This window comes from Tasmannia lanceolata, unplaced genomic scaffold (assembly GCF_043159265.1).
Source record: "Tasmannia lanceolata isolate RefF3 unplaced genomic scaffold, GAP_Taslan_0.1 ptg000011l, whole genome shotgun sequence".
NCBI lineage: Eukaryota > Viridiplantae > Streptophyta > Magnoliopsida > Canellales > Winteraceae > Tasmannia > Tasmannia lanceolata.
The window spans coordinates 22,957,601-22,964,799 of NW_027518688.1; positions in this window are offsets into that span (position 1 = coordinate 22,957,601).

The window sequence follows — 7,199 nt, forward strand, 5'->3', positions numbered from 1 at the left end:
TAAGATGGTAGAATTTGGTTAATATGGAGGCCTCCAATGGTCATTGTACCATTCTGGGTGCATTATATTTGGAAGAATTTGGGCCTTTGATGGTGATCGATGACAATAATTGGATGCATCGGGTGCTGTTGGGGGCTGATCATTGCACTTAAAAATGCAGGTGGATGGAGATGAACATTAGATTGTCAATAACTTAGTGATCTAGCCTTGATTTGTACTTCTAAGCTTGACAATCAGGCATGTGGGCCCATCGGAATCCATATGCAAGGCTCGATGATTTAGCCTTAGATTTTGACAACCGAATCTGTTCCCAAAACGATTATTGGACTCAATATTAAGGCCTAGTTTGTTTTGGATTTTGAGAACTGATTATGAGTCCCAAAACTGATTATTGGAATCAAAATTAAACGTAATTTTAAGTCCAATAATCAGTTTTGAGACTAAGGTAGCGTTTGGATACGAGGATTTTTTAAGATTTTAGCTTGAACTCTGTGTTTTGGATAGCAAAAATCTTGGATTTTATAATCCACAAACCATAAGAAAACCAGGTTTTGAAAATCTCTCTCGCAACCCAAGATTTCTAAATCCGGGATTCGAAAAAACTAAGGCTGGTCTCCTCCTCCTCCTCCTCCTCCTCGCTCCCTCCCTCCCTCAAAATTACTATATGTTATCCAAACAGACTATTTTAAAATCCTAGATTAAATAATCAATCTTTCTTAAATCCAAGATTTTGTTAAAAAATCTAAGATTTTAAAATGACGTTAGATTGCTAGTCCTAGACAAATTTTTGCATTTTGAATCCAACATGGCCTCCACACATTTTTATTTTCATTTCGAAATGTCGTAGAGATGTTAGATGAGATTAAGGATTCCGTGTAGGTTCTTAGGCACTGTTCGGTTGGGATTATGGACCAACCGATTGCAATTGTTGCAATTGATTATTTCACTAACCTATTATAAAAATAATCTATTATGACATAAGTACATAACTGTGTTCTGCTCCATCATTTAATTAGTGATTATTTACCCATATTGTAATGACAAAAATACCCTTGTGATCCAAAAATTACAGCTTTACAAACGGTGTTCAGCACTTTAATTCATTAATTCATAATGACATGGGCTTACAAAAATTACAGCTTTACAAACATTGTTGCCATACACCCTTTGGCTAATGATATTGGCACCACCCTGTTTTGATAAGTGCACAAACTTAGCTTGTCTTTTCTGTTGTACTCTGAAACAGGAGCTTCCTCCTTGCTCTGCAGCTCGTTTGATAAGCAACTTGAATATGGCCTAGAGCAAAAACAACTGATGAACCATGATTTTTTCAGATGCCTAGCCAAGGAAGATAAACCCTTCAGTTAGCCTTCTGTTCGATGTCTAAAGTTGCAGAAAAAATGCAAGCCTTCACATATAAAATGAGAATGAAAACAAACGAACAGAGCGTTCTTTGTCCCAAGATAAGGCCCATGGGAGAGCCCATGTCCATCACACAGAGAATAAACACCTGCATGTGGAAAACATGAACAAGCAATGAGGAGAAAGTTACTGAATAAAACTTGAATTAATCAGTGATTGAGGCTATATGTGCTACGAATCAACAAGATATATCATCCAAACACATCAAAAGAGCACTGCACCAGTATCTCTGAACTAACCTAGGTATGTGTGCACTTACCTAGGTATCTGTAACTTCGTATGTGTGCACATGCCTCGAAGAAGGATTGAGAAGATGATAAGCACAAATTCATGGTTAATAAAAACATATCTAGTTCATTTTCAAAACAATAAAAATAAAAATAAAAACATGTCTAGTGGGCAGAATATGATCACAATGGATAAGCCAAAATGCTGAAATGCAACTTTGGATACATGAAAATAGAAAGGAAGGCAAAGAGAAAATCTGTACTAGGCCCATTAACTGCCAGAAATCAACTCAAAATTGAAAAATATAAAACGCCTCCACCCCAACTTTGTTGTAGTGGCAGAACTATTTCTTATCCTTTGAAATTTAGTTTGTACATGTTTCTTTAACCCTCAGCTCTGCTAATACATCGTCAACAATAGGAAAGACAATGAAGCAGATGCCTAGTAAACTAATGAGTGGGTTGAGTAGCTATTTCTCAAGGACAAAGAAATCAATGGAACTAATGAGTATTTACTGGGACATAATAAAGAGGTGCAGTCTATAAGCCTATGAACTCTCAGGTTTGTAAAAGAGCAATAGAATTGTCTAAGTATATTTTTATATCTTGGATTAGCTTTTTGTCGACATAACTTGTCTCTCATTTATCATGTCACAAAAGGAAGTGCATTGTAAGGAGCAAAGGACTAGTGTTTCTTTAACGGTTATTTGGTCCACCCGAGCATTGTGGATCTCATTTGGGTTGGCAGAAGATACCTCTTCAGTTGGGTTTGCAGAAGCTATCCATTCAATTTGCTTAGGAGAAGAATTCGGGTTACCAAAAGCCTTTGAAAGATCCCCAAAACACCCTGCAAACTAGTTGAATAAAGCTAGGGAGGGTTTTCCTTACGGATTTTTCTAATCAAAGACAACTCCATTTTTGCTTCAAAATTAATGCTTCTTGGACAAAAGAATCAAAGACAAACAAGTAACAAACATTTCTAGAAAGCAAGACTCAACGGATTCCTCTTAAACCTATAGCACGTAAAACCAAACCAACAAGGTGTGAAGAGATGTAAAACTTTGCCTATATATAGAAAGTAGCAAGGGCAATGCAGATTGCTGAACAAAACAGGGAAAGTGTAATTCATTTATTGAAAAAGAAAAACAGATTTGTATTTGAGCATTTGTACAAACATGAAAAGATGAAGAAAAAAAGAGCAGATCTAGGGTTTGAGAGACAGAGAGCTAGGGTTTGAGCGAGATAAAAAGAAAAGAGAGCAGATCTAGGGTTTGAGAGAGAGAGAGAGAGCTAGGGTTTGAGCGAGACAAAGAAAATTGAGCTAGGGAAAAGATGAAGAAAAAGAGAACAGCGCTAAGGTTTGAGAGAGAGGAGAGAGCTAGGGTTTAAGAGAGAGAGAGAGAGTTCATTTTCTCAAAAAAAAAAGTAATGGGGTAATATCATCATTTTGAAAATTTGCCATGGCTAAAATGGGTAAACAGCGACGGAATTTTAGAAATTTCTGCCATCTTGAGCGCACAATCGGCGGCAATCACCAATGGCGATTATTCTTGTAGGGCTTTTTCTTCTATTTTGAACAATCACTTATTGATCATAATCGGTTATAAACCTTTAAAAATTAAAAACCAAACGCCTTTTTTGGCATTATCGATTATAAACCATAATTGGTTGATAATAATCTGAAACGAACAGGACCTTAGAGATGTTAGATGAGTATGGATTCAGTGGAGGGCTCTCGGTTTGGTTTCGACATGCATGAATATCAGCAAATAGTGAGGTGGATAGGCTTGCTTGAGCCGGAGTTGATCGACCGGTGTTGGGGATTTTCGATTTTTTGTCTCCTTGAATATTATTATGCTCTTTGTGCTTCCTTTCTTGTTGTTCTTGTGCTCTCAACCTCCACGGTTGAGGGGTGGAGCTGTTTTAACTCTGGCAATGGATGTGTTGCGAACCGTGTCATGTGGTATACATTGGTGAGTGATTAGCTCATGTAATATTTGAGGAATTACTGTAATAACTTACTTCTTTCAAGTTAGAAATGCTTGATGATATTTGTATTTGGATTTAAGAAAATGATCGGATGCTCTCTCTCCAGTCATCTGCAAGGGGTAGTATAGTGTTTATTAGTTCATGGCATTCATTCTATCTGTAAGTTTGCAGGTGTGTAACAAAAGTTAATATTTTAAAAGCCTGTTAGTTATGGTGTCCATTCATTTCTTCAATTTTATTTACTACTTCAGAGTTATCAATTACTTCAAGTATCAGTCGTCACTAAATTCACCATTACAACAAATTTAAGTATAAGACTTATCATACGGGATGAAGAACATGGACTGGCAAAAGGAGTTCTCAAAGAGGATTAACAGGTGCTGATATTTTCAGCTGTTTCTTATCATAGTCAGAAGCACAGTATCTGATCAGCAAACAAAATAGATTCCTTGTCTATACCCCTGTTGTGGTCCCTGTGGAGAGATTAGAGGTGGTAGAGCATTGGTAGCCCTCTATCTTATAGGGTTCTTCACTGCAATTGCACCTTACACTCATATCTTATATGGTTCTTGGCTGCAATTGCATACCTGGGACATCTTTTGACAAGTCAAATACATAACCATGCCTTTCTTTCATTTAGATTATTATGTAAGCATGCATATGAACTACAATTCATAGCCACTCAAGACTTTGAGTGGTGCGATCTCATTCATCCTTTTTTTTTTTCTCCAGGAAAAAAAATTCTTGGAAAAAATCATTCCCTTGAAATGAGGTACCCCCATACATTCTGTAGATCAGTAGGGTTGCTTCCATTATAGGGAGAAAATCTCCAGGAATCTGATTTAGAAAACCTTGCCAAACTTAGTGCATAAAAACATTTTGTTATTAGGGTTTTTTTTTTTTTTTTTTCGAATTTTGCCATTTACGCTTACGCATAGCATGGTTGGGCCCATCTTATTATATCTCATGCAAACATGGGGTGGGGCTCCGCTCAATTCTTGCATATGGACCACAGTTTATGCTTCATTTTTACGAGGTAGGGTGATCCAGGAGCATCCCTTATCCCATTGGCATCCGACGTTGCTCCATTAATGTAGGGCCACTTTTTGTTCCTAGTTCACTTTGTACTAGTACGATATCGTAGTTATTTTTCAATGTTCTATGTCCTTTTTAGGCATTTTGTGTTATTTGGGGGTAGTTATGTTATTTCGACGACCTATTCTTAGTTTTTAGTTATTTACACATAGTAGGGACATATTTGTCATTTCCATTGTAGAGAAGCCTATAAATAGGCCATGAAATGGAAACACCAAAGAAGAGGGATCGAATGGTGAATCTGTCCTAAGTCTGCAATAGTTGCTGGCATTCAAGGTTTCATCTGAGTTTCTTGATTATTTTCTCCTCAAATTACAACTGCAAGTCAATTTCACTCTCAAATCCGGTTGCACATTTGATTGATTAAAAATCGTGAACCACCTGGGCTGGTGTTTTGCAAGGAATTGATCCTCAAGGTTGCAGCTCACAATTTCTGCAGAATTGAGTTAAAATCGTGAACCACCTACCACTTGGCCTGGTCATGATCTTAGACTTGCATTAAAGATTAGCATTTGGAATCTCATACATGGCTTCTTAAACTTGAGCCAACATCATGACAAATGCACATATATGATTGTTTTGAGATACAACAAGCATTTTCGAATACAGGCATCCTCTATGTGCCCTGTGAAGCTTGGTTTTAGTGTGTTGTCATCATGGTTTCAAAGTTCAGTTTGGGAATGTGTTTCCTTCCTCACTGAAACCGAAATTTCGGTCGAAATCCAACGAAATATATTAAACTAATGTTTTATCTCATTCAAAATTTAGGCCGAAATTACATAAATTTTGGGAAAATATTAAATAATAAATAAAATCGAGATTTTTGGGTGAAGAAAAATTTCAATTTCGACCGAAATTGAGTAAAGTTTTGGGCATACCCGATTTTGATTTCGACCAAAATTTTGTAACGTTTCGGGTATACCAGATTTCAATTTTGGTCATGGTAGAAATTTAAAATCATGGTTGTCATCCATATTGAAAGCACATGACAGTGATGATTTACACATGTCAAGGTTGCTTGCTAAAATGATTTTTTTCCTATGGGACTGGACATGTTAATTCTGAGACTTAAGACCAGCTTTAAATAATATTATTCATCTACTTAGGCTTGCTTAATTGGGAGGACACTAAGGCCCACGCATCCGCATGTGGCATCATCGTGGGTGTAAAACTCATGAAAGTGTAAAACCCATGTGTTTAATTCACGTCAAGTTGGACACTCATGAAAGTCAGTAAGTAAATGTCATTCTTGAAATTGCCTACCAAATCAAATTCAATAGCAAATCCCATCCTAAAAATATCCAATAAAAATATAGATGTAATTCTCAACTAACAATATTTTATCCTAAAAATATCCAACAAAAAATAGAAGTAATTCTCAATTAACGAAACGTCGTGGGCAAGTGGATGAAAGGAAACGCTGTGGGCAGAAGAGTGAAGTGGATCTGAAACGTCGTGGCATGTAACCAAAATGCCGTGCTGCGGATAGGAAACGCTGTGGCCTGGAGGAGGGTGTTGTGGAACCAAAACTCCGTGCGTAGAAGGCTGATGTGGATTGGAAATGCCGTGGCCCGGAGGAAAGTGTCGGCGAAACCGCTATGCCGTCGAACCAAAATGCCGTAGCCGTGAGAGTGATGCGGATCGGAAACGCCGTGATTGAAACGCCGCGACATAGAACTTACCTTGCTCCAAAAATCCACGACCCTTTTCTCTTCCTTCTTGGTTTCCTCAAATATCACACCCATGTCCAAATTGTCTAAGTCCATTGGCTAAGCCACAAACTAAAGTGAATAAGAAATGTTGCTCATAAGCATAGACACACATGTATGTAGATCCATCACCACACCAAATAGCTTTTTTAGTAACATTCAATATGCACATAAAATCATAAAATCGGCATGCATGTGCTTTTTTAGTCACATTCAATATGCACATAAAATCATAAAATCGGCATGCATGTGGATTCAAACATGTTCCTTCAAAGAAATCATATGTATGAGGAATTGATATGGTATCCCCACCTACAATAAGAGCAGTGAAAGTCCAACCATTTGTTAAATGATCCAAAAACATCATCCGGTGGGCCACACCGCATGTCCCAAACTCTTTGGACGATCTTAACCCTCTAATCAATGGAAGCTTTCGTACTAAATCTGGATCGTAGGCTTCTATTGTTTTAGCAAAGTTGTTTGCCACTGTTCAAAGTTGAGATCATTTGAAGAGAAATTTTGAGGGGCTACCTATCTATGGTAGGACCCAGAAAATGAATAGGGCCCATGGTTGGGTTATGGGTCAAAATTGCACCAACTGGATAACCCTAAGCTGGCCATAATTAAATCAACATTTAAAACAAAAATGCTCAATTATTCAAGGGATTTTTGCCCATCAGTCAGTACTTTGCTAAATGATCATTAAGAATCTCATATTTGCCAATTAGTCCTTGCTTTTGGAATATAATTGCCATAC